At 36.9% G+C, this 12,449-nt stretch overlaps 1 protein-coding gene across 4 annotated transcripts in view; it reads right to left on the reverse strand.

Moving 5' to 3' along the window:
- Positions 1-12,449, reverse strand: part of CDH18 (cadherin 18) — a 970,896-nt gene that overhangs the window by 461,872 nt on the left and 496,575 nt on the right. For 2 of the 4 annotated variants that reach the window (XM_032861905.1, XM_032861904.1), the window contains exon 1: positions 3,903-4,145. The exons of 1 other annotated variant lie outside the window; for it this stretch is intronic. The gene's annotated coding sequence lies outside the window, so the exon portion shown is untranslated. Of the gene's footprint in view, positions 1-3,902; positions 4,146-12,449 lie in introns of those variants that run through there. One more of the 4 variants, XM_032861902.1, reaches the window with a different exon arrangement.

The raw sequence follows: 12,449 nt of genomic DNA on the forward strand, positions 1-12,449 counted from the left end.
TGGTATATAAGAATACTGACATTTGTACAAACAAGCAAAGATGAAAAAAACAAAAACAGAGAGACAGAGAGAGAGAGATTGACAAATGAAGAAACAGACTCATAGCTATAGAGAACAAACTGATGGTCATGGGGGAATGGGTGAATTAGGTGATGGGGGTAAGGAGGGCCTAGTAATGAGCACAGGCTGTTTCATGGAAGTGTTGAATCTCTGTATTGTACACCTGAAACTAATATTACACTTATTAACTAACTGGAATTTAACTAATTAACTAATTGAACTAATTAACTAACTGGCATTTAAATAAAAATGAAACAAAAAATACTTCCATTTTTTTATAGATAATTTTTAACCTCTGTAGCTGGAAGATTCAGCATGCTGAGTCAATTCTCATTAAAAAAATCACCAGAGACACTGACTCTACGATAATTTATCAACAGTGGTGTAGATCTTCACAAATTGAAACCCATTTTAGCACCTTGTATTGTTGGGTTCTCATGCCTATTCTTATCCCCTTTTGCAGAGGAAGAAAAATGGCCTATATACAAGTAACATTTGACACAAGTAATCCAGGTCAGGATCAAGTTCTGCCATGTGTTCAAATCATAAAGCTCAATATTTCTTTTTATTGTGCTAAATAATACCAACCAACTAAGAACTAGGCATTTAAAATCAAAATGTTTTCCTTTCACTTCTGGAGACTTTGTACATTATAAACTACTCCAAGCACCTGGAATTACTAGAGTAAACACCCACTGCTTACATTACAAACATATACATACTCCAAAAAAAAAAAAAAAAAGAAAAGAAAAGAAAGAAAGAGCTATTATAGAATAGAATCAGTATCTTTCATTTACTTATTACTTATATTAAAGACTCATCTGAAAAAAAAAATTGAAGTGAAATGTGTCTTCAGCCTTCACGTCTGTTTTCTTTTTTCCATTTTTTAAAAATTTCCTCTTGTTCCTACAAATGATAGCATATGCTAATACAGGCCATTCTCTCAGTTTCCAGAAAAAAAGAATACTGATAAGCTCTTCCACAGTTTGTGTTAGGGACCTAATGAAACACCAGTTGAAATTACTCCAAAGCAAGAGAAGGGGGGTCATCACAGAACACCCAAACTGAACTATATGTGAGCAGTTGTCTACTCAAACCATGTGTTGTATGACCATTTTCTGCACACAATCTTTGGTTTTTACTACAGTAATGGTTTTCAGTGGGAGAGGGATACAAGTGGCCCCCCCCCCAAGGAAATAGTTAACAATGCCTGCAGATATTTTTGCGTGTCACAATTTGCAAATGCTGCTACTGGCATATTGCGGGTAGAAAACAGGGATGCTGCTAGGCATCCTACAAAACACAGGACAGCTTCCCTTGCCCATGAGAATTATACAGCCTGATACATCAAGAGCACCAAGGTTAAAAGGCTCTTATCCAAACTATAGTTCTACGGGCACGTATAATGCAACTATACAAAAGGCATACATTAAGCAAATTGAAAAGTTTGAAGTCCTCTACTTATTAAGAAAAAAAAAAAAGCAAAACAACCTCTTACACACTTGTTGTCTTTAATCTCTCAATTTCTCTCACTTTTCACCTGACTACATGGCATCAAAAACATGGATTTGAGATAAATAAATATTTTCAAGCCAATAAGTTCAGTACGTTTTATCCTAGACCTACAGAAAGGAAGATGCATGTTCAGATTCTAAAAGATTATTATATGAAATTTTCAAATACATCAGGTATACCTCAGATTTCTAATCACTGACAAGCCAAATACAGGACAAGTGGGACACACACCTGTGAACATGGGTCTGCATTCATCAGACCACAATAATCAACACGAAGCACAGTAATGGTATTTATATAAGCCAATAAAAAGATACTATATATTTACTATATATAGCACCCTTCATCTAAAGAATTTATGAACTTGGACTGACTCATTCATTCTCATGATTCCCATATAACCATCTGAAATAGGACATCGGGAGGAATAATTTCCAATAGCCCAATGTATAGATTTTACATGAGCATTGGTTTCTATTGCCATGTTCACTACTGTTATAACTAATTATATCCAACATGCACAAGACAGAGTTACAGCTAAAGCTTCCCAGCTCTTAACTTTCCTTCTACTATTGTATTTTCCTTTACTATTGGATTATCTTCAGTTGGGCATTTCTGTTGCATCTAAAACAGTAAATCCTTATTTTCTACCTCTAATTCTTGTCAGGAAATCAAAATTGACCATTGGTATCATTTTTTTCCCCTCCTTAAGTTAGCTATCTCTGAAAAGTATCAGTACTATGTTTTATAAAATCCTTATCTAGCAAGGCATTAAATGAATGCCTTATTACGTGAATAATGTGTTGCCCTACACTAGGTTAATTCATTATCAAGAAATCCAGAATTAAACAGTACAGGAGGCTTGAAAAATGGAAAAGATGATTGGTGCTTGGACCAGAGTGTTAAACGACAGAACTAATTCTCTACTAGTATCATATCCTGCTTTCCCCTCCCACATCCAACAAGGAACACACGAGATCTAACGTGGACCTCAAACTCTTGTATTAGAATATTTTCTCTGCTAAGACAAGTCCACTAAAATAGAAGAGAGCAATTACTGCATAAGGAAAGCCCCCTGCTTTGAAAAATCTGTGGGTGATCCCAGAGTGGAAAATAAAGGTTCCAAAACACTGTGAGAGCTTGTGGTTATTTTTTTATTTTTATTTTTTTTTATTTTTTTGGCTGCATAATAAAATCTTTCTCTGATCTGTCTCTCTCAGCTCAAAGCAGTGATGCCATCACCTGAGCAAACAGAAGACCATAATAATTTTAGCTAAGAATTTTATTTTAGAATTTCTTGATATCCAGCAGGGAAATAGCCAGGAACATTTACTCTTGATTAATCTGAAAGTTCATTAAGTACGACTGGCTTTGATATAAGGAAAAACTGTAATAACTAGCTAATAAAATTGTATTTTTTTCACCTGTTACCTGACAGGTTTTCCTAGTTCCACATCTGTACGCACAACACACACACACACACACACACACACGCACGCATACAAACATGCATAAGGCACAATTTTGTCTTGAATTTTAGACATAAAATTAATACAGGATAATTGTTATTCCTACACTGAGACAAATCAGGTTCAAGAAGTTAAGAAAGGAAAATGAATCAGAGTTAACAAACATAAGGGCATATGTTAAATAAAGTGTGTTGCTGATCACAGGAGCCTGCCTAATTCCTTTCTCTGCATCATTTATAGTACCCTTTAAAAGAAGTAAAAGTTTCATCTTAAGCTTTAATAAGCACTTATGGAAGCAATTCATGGGAGAAAAAAAAAAGAATGAAAGAAAAGAGAAAATGAGCTTTGCTCAGCTGCAGCTTCAATACTCAGCTATCATGTAATTTTAAAGGAGGTTGGAAAGGCAATAATTAAAAAGCACTACCAAAATTTCAATTTCAACGTCCCTGTTTCTGACAATGCTCTCTCTCACTTTTGTAGCTAGACATACATGACCCCTCAATCTGATGCCATCGCTACTCCAATGTGCCTTGCAGACGATCCTTCCAACTTCTTCAGGGGCAGGGCAGATAACAGATAAACATGAGCAGACACCCAGCGGGGTTATTAGACTCACATTCCATAGGCTCCACAGCAACATTCCTGGATAAGCAATTTTAAAAAATAATAATAAGGTATTCGAGCCATAAGGCTTCAGAAGCATTAGCTACAACTTTCCCAGTCACCTTAGATCCTGTGAAACCAATCCCAGAGGATTTCACCAAATACTGCTTTGACTCAGAACCGGGTAAGCAGCCCCACTGTACACAAAAATATTAATGTCACTACATAGTAAAGTGTCATTTATTGAAGCCTTACCTTGGCTGACTTGCCCTAACTGGTGGAAAGGAACTTAATTTACGAGAAGCAAAGAGGGGACTTTCCCAGTGCTCACGGCACAGCTGCTCCCGTCCTCGGAGAGCCCCAGACTCGGCTCGGCGCTCCTGCGAGCCCCGGGCTCCGCGGCTCGGTCTTCTGCAGCTCCGGAGCGCGCCTCTGATTGGCTGGCACAGCCTGTCCGCCTGATCTCTCCTCTCCCGGTCTCTCCTCCTTCCTCTCCTCCCTGGCTCTCCGGCCGCTGCCTTTCCCTTCTGCTTCCTTCTCCCCCCCCCCCCCCACGTCCCCCCATCGTGCATACTTTGGGGCTGCACAAATTCTGTAGCACACAGAACGGACACCCTTTAGCCTCTCCTGCAAGGTCATGTGGAAAGCAATGCCGTTAATTAAAAAAATAAATGAATAAATTAAAACCCTGGATCAACAGCATCCTCCTTAGCATCCCAGCTCTTGAAAATGACGGGACTCCGTGACTGTTTAGATCATTCATTCTGGGGGGGGGGGGGGGGGGGGGGGGGGGGGGGGCAGAAGGGGTTTGACTGTCAGATGGAGTGGGAGTAGACATCGGGAGGGAATGGGAGAAAAAGCAGGCAGGGCAGGCACTGATGTGGCAGGCTGGTAATAAATTTTCCTATTTCCGTGCAAAGTCGTCACAGCCTGCTAAACATTGAACTGCTGGCTCATTCATCAGTGAGCCATAGTCCGGTGGTAGCTGTGAGACTTAGCTTGAGTGATGCCCTTTAATGTCTTACCCCAAACTACTCGTGGCATGGAGGGTTTATAGGAGACGCAGCTTTCCCTTGGAGGTCAGCATTATATTTGTAAAGATAAATAGGAACTGCAATGCCTTGCCTACCCCCTTTCTCTTGTAACGGGCAAACGTTGCCCCACACACAAACTTCTCACCTCTTACCACTCCAGAGTACATTAAAATGATTTGTAATGTACACAGATATTAATAAACAGGAATTTGAGGCCCTATTGGCAGAATTCAAAATTGATGTGAAATAGCCTAGGCACTTTCCCCTAGCACAAAGTCACTCACACTCACTCCTTAAGAACATCAAGAATCCCTACTTAAAGTAGTGTAGCAAACAAGCATAGGAGTTTATCTAATTAAATGGTTATTCCAAGGGACACTTTGCAGATACATCAAGAATTTCACAAGACCCTCAGTGATTGCAACCACTAAAAAAAGCAGCTTTACTCACTCTAGTCCTATAAATGCTCAGGTTCAGAGATTCAAAGGAACAAAGACTTAAGAGAAGCAGTGGGATAGAGGGGCTAGACCCTTTAAAAACCAGAAAACAGATTCAGATCCTGATTCAGACTTTCTTCTATATCTGAATGTGTACAAGACTCCGGATGCTTACCTTTAAAATCTAGAGGCAATCGTCACTTCTTAGTGAAGATTAAGCAAAAATCTGTGCAATTGTGTTTAAGCCATGATAAATTTTTAATAAAGGTTAGTTAATGTCTAATTGTCTCCTTCTTTTCTTCTGCTTCCAGAAAGATCAGACAGGTTGAGAAGATAAGTGGTATTTCCAGGAAATTGGTAGGGCTTAACCTGAGATGTTTTGAACTGACTAGTTATATTTTACTGTTTCTTATTTAGCTTGAGTGATGTGAAATGCGAAGGGACTTCATTCGCTTTGGGGTTTTGATATGATAAAACAAACTAACAGAAATGATGAAAAAAAACAGTTGCATTGGATCATTTCCAATTATGAAGGAATTATGCATTTAAGTGAAAAGTTTTTCCTAGGTAAGATGTTAGAAGTCATTTATGATTTGAAAATAGCCAAAAACTAAACTCTCAGGGAAAAGTGGAGCTGAAACAATAGCATCAGAATAATGAGCCAATGTTGTTTCATGTTTTGTATATCTTTTCTTATGCACGCACCTCCTAATTTAAATGGATTTTCTTGGCATAGTAGCCCAATATAAGTTCTTGTTTGTGTTTACTGAAGAAAGTATTGACAATAGTCCATTTCAATGTTTTGTGTGTTTATGAACTCATGGCAGCAAAGGAACAGGAGAGTTATTTAAAAAAAAAAGAATAAAGGGGATATAAAGAGGAATTTTTGGTCTGTAAGAGGTCATGTAATTTCATTTTAAAATTCACATTATGACATTCTCTAGAGAAGCCCGTTTATTTAACTGCCTCTAGTTGAAGGAAATAAAATGTTTGCCGGCTTGCTACCGAAGCTTTTGCTGAGACACCAGCAATGAGCATCCTACGGACACACTTGAAAACAAAATGTGTTTTCACTAGTCTTCCTTGGTGGTTTTCCCTGGATAAGACCATAATAAGCACATCTAGGGGACAGTCATAATGGAAGTCAACAGGCACTTGCTCCTGAGTGGGATGACATACCGAGGGATTTGTCAGCATCACCAAACAGTACAATCCATTTCTCAAAAAAGAATCAATTCACCAGGGGAGGATTTGTATCTATGAGACCACATCCAGATTAAGGGCTCTAGATTCTCCACAAATTCAATGATGCAACGTATACTGGATTTAAATGGTTTCCAAAATTTGATATTCTGAAACCATGCCAACCTTCCCTAGCCATAGAAAAGTGAACCTGTCAGCCACTTAGTGATTCTCTTATATTTTCAGCTTAAGAAGAGTAAAGTAAGTAAACCCATGCGGAGCATGCTGCTTGGGGAAAGCCAGGTGGTGGGCAGGTGTTTATTTTCTCCTTATGTCAAAGATTACTTCAAAAAACTGAACAATGTATCAGTCAGCAGAATTTATTACAGACTTAATCTTGGAAACTGAAAGCATGGGCATTTCTGATCCCGAGTCCCCACTTAAGTTACCTTGGGAGAGTTATAAGAATCATTTTCACCGGTGACAGAGAAGCATCCAACAGGCAATTGATGCTGGTCAGACTACAGACACTGGAAAGATAAAATTGTCATGCTAAACTGTGATCATTCTCTGAGAGACAGACTCCAGAAATGATCTCTTTAGATGTTATCTCATGCTCAATTTTACCCTGGAAATTCAGGAGGCTACGCAATGTTTGCAAGTCTAAATAAAAAGAAGAAACATAAAAGAAACGCAGGGATAGCCCTTGTTCTAATTCAGCCTTCAGAGTAGTCAACTACTCCAACAGGGTGCTGTGGTTTGATTTTTAACTGAAATTACCAAAAGTATAATAATATCTAAAGAGGATCTGATTTTGATGTAACGAGAAACAGCTGCCGAGAACTTAAGCAACACACAATTTCCTTTGCAGGTATTTATTTTATGTCCTGGGGTGACAGATAGTCCAGGTTATATGTATCTTTTTGAAAGAAAGGAGAAAACTTCGATTCATAGAAATGTTATCTCTAATTGTATGATCAAAGAGGACCTAACAATGGTAACCTTTATTCATGCTGTTATCTATCACACTTCAGATTAAGAATTGCAGAGTACTGGGAAAATATTGAATGGACAATGAAGAAGAGTGATCTAACAAAAATATTTCAAGGTTAACTACATATGTAATTACTTCAAGAAGTAGCACCTCCCTGACTCATAATAATAGTTAAATTAATGAATGCATTTTTTTAAAGATTCCATTTATTTATTTGAAACAGAGAGAGAGAGATCACAAGTGTGTGTGTGGTGGGGGGGGGGAGCAGGCTCCCTGCTGAGCAGAGAGCCCTATGCAATGCGGGGCTCCATCCCAGGACCCTGAGATCATGACCTGAGCTGAAGGTAGAGGCTTAACCCACTAAGCTACCCAGGCGACCCAATGAATGCATTTTTTAAGAAAAATTTCTTCAGTTTATGTAAAATATCAAGAACCAATGAACTTGTTTGGATCTAAAAGAACAACATTGATAATTGACAAAGGAAAAAGTAAAGCAACTCAACTTCTATGAATATAGTTTTGATTTCTAAAAAAAAAAAAAAAGATAATTGTTGTACTGTAAATGATAGAATGAAGGCACTGGTTCCCAAATAAGAGAAAATTTACTAACCATTGGACTCTAGTTTCACAAGATTCATTTTTGGAGAAAGGTTACACAAAGTACATACCAGATTGTTTGTTTGTTTATTTGTTTGTTTGTTTTAAAGAATCTGAAAACCTGTCAGCAAACTTTGTAGATTTGATGTGAATAAAATAGTACAGTAAAAGTACAGATGAGCATTTTTCCAACTTCCACAACTTGATTAAATATAGAATCTATAAATTAGAAAGTATTGAACTAAATGTGGAATTGGGCAAAGCTATAAGGTGATTAATTAAAGAGATAGCAGTTCAATAAGGGAAGAAAATGGTAGGATCATCTTAGTCTGGATCCCATTCATATAAGTCATGCCAGCATGACCCCACTGTTTTCTGTGATGAACACAGTAGACCAGAATAGGGGCGATGTATATAACATGATCTTTCTATATACCATCATTGTATCTCTCATGATTTCATTACGCACACATAAAGACGTTCTAGTACAATTACTTGGTGCACAATTGGCTAAGGCACCAATCTCACATGTTTAGAAATGTAGAGGTACTTACCTGCAAGAAGGTATCTAGTAGTAAAAGCCAGAGAGTTCTGACACCAAGCCTCCTCCAATTACTGCTTTCAACGTTATGAAAACCAAAGGGATCTATAGAAATTTTGTACAAAAACCTGTATATTTGGATGAAGAACTAGAAATATTTTTAAGAGTTTTGGAAACTTGAGTATTATCTCAAATCTAACAAAGATTACATACTACAGTTGGATCCAAAAGTATGAATATTAAATATATGGTAGTGGAGTAAGTCTTTGGATCAAAACTTGATAAAACTTAAGAGATTTTTTACTGACAATAGTTTCTGTGTAAGTCAATTATGTGATACAGTCATCAAAAATGTAAACATAAACAGGAATCCTGAATAAAAGTAAAGCATCACAATGTGGATGGTAATGACTCTTCTGCTCTGCAATACTAAGAATTTACCTGAAATACTGGATTTTCAGAAGACTATAGGTAATTCTGTTTCTCTTAATGAATTTATATTTTTGTGAGCCACATCATGATATATTTATTAAGCTGACAAAGCTAATAACTTCTCTAACTCATCCTGTCTCCCTCACCCCCGAAGGACCACCATCCTGTCTTTTTCTGTAGTGTCCCTGCCTTGTCTACCTTCAGCGGTCAGAATAAAGATCACCTCTTCTGAGAAAGAACCTTGCCTCCACAGTCCCCGCATTTTTTCAGTCCATAAAACATACTCCCTAATATTTTTTAAGACCATAAAATGTTTTTAAAAGTTGATGATATCTCACTTTAACAAAATATGTTATATTTAGAGGCAACATGGTATAGTAGTTAAGAACACAGAATCTGGAACCAAACAAACTTGAGAACTTAGCATAACTATGTGTGCTTCGTTTTTTTCTTCTTCAATAAAATGTGAATACAATACTACTATTCTCTTATGCCTTCTAGGAGGATTAAGCATGTTAAATTAGATAACATGCTTAGAAAATTACTATGTATACAGTTATCTGTATACAAACCTGCCTCCTTTATCATTACATCTGCATATCAGGCTCCTAATTGAATACAAGTTACTGAACACCTGGTACATGGTTTGTCTAAAGGAGTTTGGTGTAATAGAGTGTAATGGCCAATGGTGTAATGGCCAAGCCCTATGTCTACTATTCATATTTAATGGGAAGCTGCTCAACCAAATTGTTTTAGTCTCTGGACATGGTACCTGACTTGTATTGTGGGGAACCATGCTCACTTTACAGAGCTGTCTCAGATCTTGAAGAGTTTTACACACAGAGAAGTGTCTAGTGCAGTCCTTGGCATATAAAAGGCTTTAAATAAAGGTTAGTTGAATCCAAATTTTAAGTACTCAGTAAGCGTTCATTACGTAAGTCATATTTGCTTTCTGTGCTGCATTCTGTAGCAGAAGAAGACAAATCACAAACTCTTCCCTCGAAGCTTTTTGTTAATATGAAAATACAGCTTCCTTGGCATGTTGTGAGGACAGCACGCACTCAGTTCAGCCTCCCCCATCCCTCTGTATTTACCTTTTTGGTACTGTACTATGAATATGGATGTTCTGATGACCCTGAAGCATTCTAAAATTCTTAACCATCAAGTAAATATTATATTGCATATGACATACAATATTTATAAGTACCAGGAAAGAATTATCTAAAATGTCTATAAACTACAGTTTATAAAAAGAATTATTTAATTAATGTTCAATTAGTCAGAACACCCAGTTGACAAAATCATTTTCAGAACTAAATTTAATTTGCTAATGTACGTTTGTGACCATCCCAGAGAGGTTAGTAGTAGAATAGTAACTCTCAAACTTTCTGTAATTAATTCTTCTCCTAAGGACATCTTATGAGACACTCTGAAAACTGATACATACATCTTAAATTTTAATAGAAGATATTCTATGTAATTCAAAACAGCTATCTAACACTTTCAAAAAAAATCACAGCACCTATGCAAACATTTCAATCTTTTTTCCTATCACTAAACATTAATGTTGTGTTTAACTTTTTGATATTACAAATAATGCTTTTAGGAACATCTCTTCTTATAAATCCTCACCTACATTTCTGACTACTGTACTTGGATTGAATCTGAGAGTGTAACTACTAAGTGAAATATATGACCATTTCTTAAAACACATGAATTATCTTATTGTTTCTCAAGACAATTATTAAAGAATAAAAGATTAATTGGTTCCTCACTACTCTTGAACAAGAACATTTCTTTAGCCATTTCCTTATTCAGTAGTTGAAAATTATTATCTCATTATTTTAATTTCTATTCATGTGAATACTAGAATGTTTATCAACAGTTTCCTTGTTTTGCCTCTCATAATCTTTTGTCCACACCCATTCCTATGGTATGTTATTGTGAATTGAGAATTATAATGTACTTAAATTGTTGTGATTTTCAATCAGAAGATATTTAGAAAATTGAGTTCAAAAGAAGTTTCTATACTTCTTTCTCATATTTAGCAAATGTTGTATGTGTATATAACTTTATATATATTTAAAACTTTTTATGTAAACATTATATGTACATATAATACATTTACACACACACATACATGAATATAAGTATATACGTATTCATGTATGCATGAACAGATTTGTTCAGAAAATACATACAAGTCACCATAGAGAAAGCACAGATATAGTTTCCTTTGAGAGATATAAAGAGAAGTAGGGAAGATACTCCCTGGCCTTAAGCTAAAACAACAACAACAAAAACAAAATTAGAAAGGAGTCACTAAAATGCAATGCAACCACCATAAATTCTACAAACTTAGAAGAAAAATGTTTCTCACATATGAAGAACTGATAAATTACTTCCAACAGCACCTCATCTGAGATGAGGGGGGAGAATAGAGTTGATAAGGCATGTGTACACACATGCATGTACACATAGGTATGCGCGTGTGCATGCGCACACACACACACACACACACACACACATCTGAACAAACACCTGGAATTAACCTTCATGGTTTTCTTATTCTTACCACCAGGAACAACTGCATAATTGGATAAAGGGTGAAAAATAAAAATATGGGGACTGTTGCTCAAAATTAAGAATTTTAAGGGGTACCTGGTTGGCTCAGTTGGTTAAGCATCTGCTTTGACTCAGTTCATAATCTCAGGGTCCTGGCATTGAACCCCCCTCCCACCCACCTCAAATAGGCTCCCTGCTCTGCAATCCTGAGTTGAGCTCCCTTCCCCTCTCTCTGACCCTCCCCCTGCTCCTGCTCTTGCTCTCTGCCCGCCCCCCCACCCCTGCTCATTCTCTCTCTCTCAAATAAATGAATAAAATCTTTAAAAAAGGAATTTTAAGACAGCCAACACAAGCATCATTGCAAACATGGGACCTTTCTGAATACGGGATCCTGTGTGGCTATACAGGTTTCATACTTATGAAGCCCTATTCACTACTACCATCAATCCAATAAATCAGGTTCAACTCATTTATACTGATAATCCTCTAGTCATCCATTGAGCTCTGCTTCAAGTTCTTCCATTTCCATATAGCCTACACATTTCACCAACAACTACTGCCTGAATTTTTGTTCAAATAGGCAGGTTAAATGTCTTGTCAGTTAACATGAGCACTTAAATTTCATACCATTGTGATGTTATCAAACTATATATAAATATAGTGAAGGAATGAGAGGAGAAATTCTAATAGCTTTTATACTTTAGGTGTAGAAGCAGAGACATCAGAAAAGAAGTCCAATATGAAGAAGTTTCCTTTTTTAAATTATTTATTTATTTATTTAAAGAGAGAGAATGTGAGTAGGGGGATGGGGAGGGAAAGCTGGAGGGACAGAGAAAGAATCTCAAGCAGACTCCCCACTGACTGCTGAGCCCAACATGCGTCTCAATCTCAGGACTGTCAAATCATGACTTGAGCCAAAACCAGGAGTCAGTTGCCTAACCAACTGAGCCACCCAAGTACCCTAAGGAAGGGGTTCCTATATATTTAATTGCAAAATGAAAAAAATTGTGGTAAATTTAA

Source organism: Lontra canadensis, unplaced genomic scaffold, assembly GCF_010015895.1.
Source record: "Lontra canadensis isolate GAN:19392208 unplaced genomic scaffold, GSC_riverotter_1.0 scaffold22, whole genome shotgun sequence".
In the NCBI taxonomy this organism is placed as follows: domain Eukaryota; kingdom Metazoa; phylum Chordata; class Mammalia; order Carnivora; family Mustelidae; genus Lontra; species Lontra canadensis.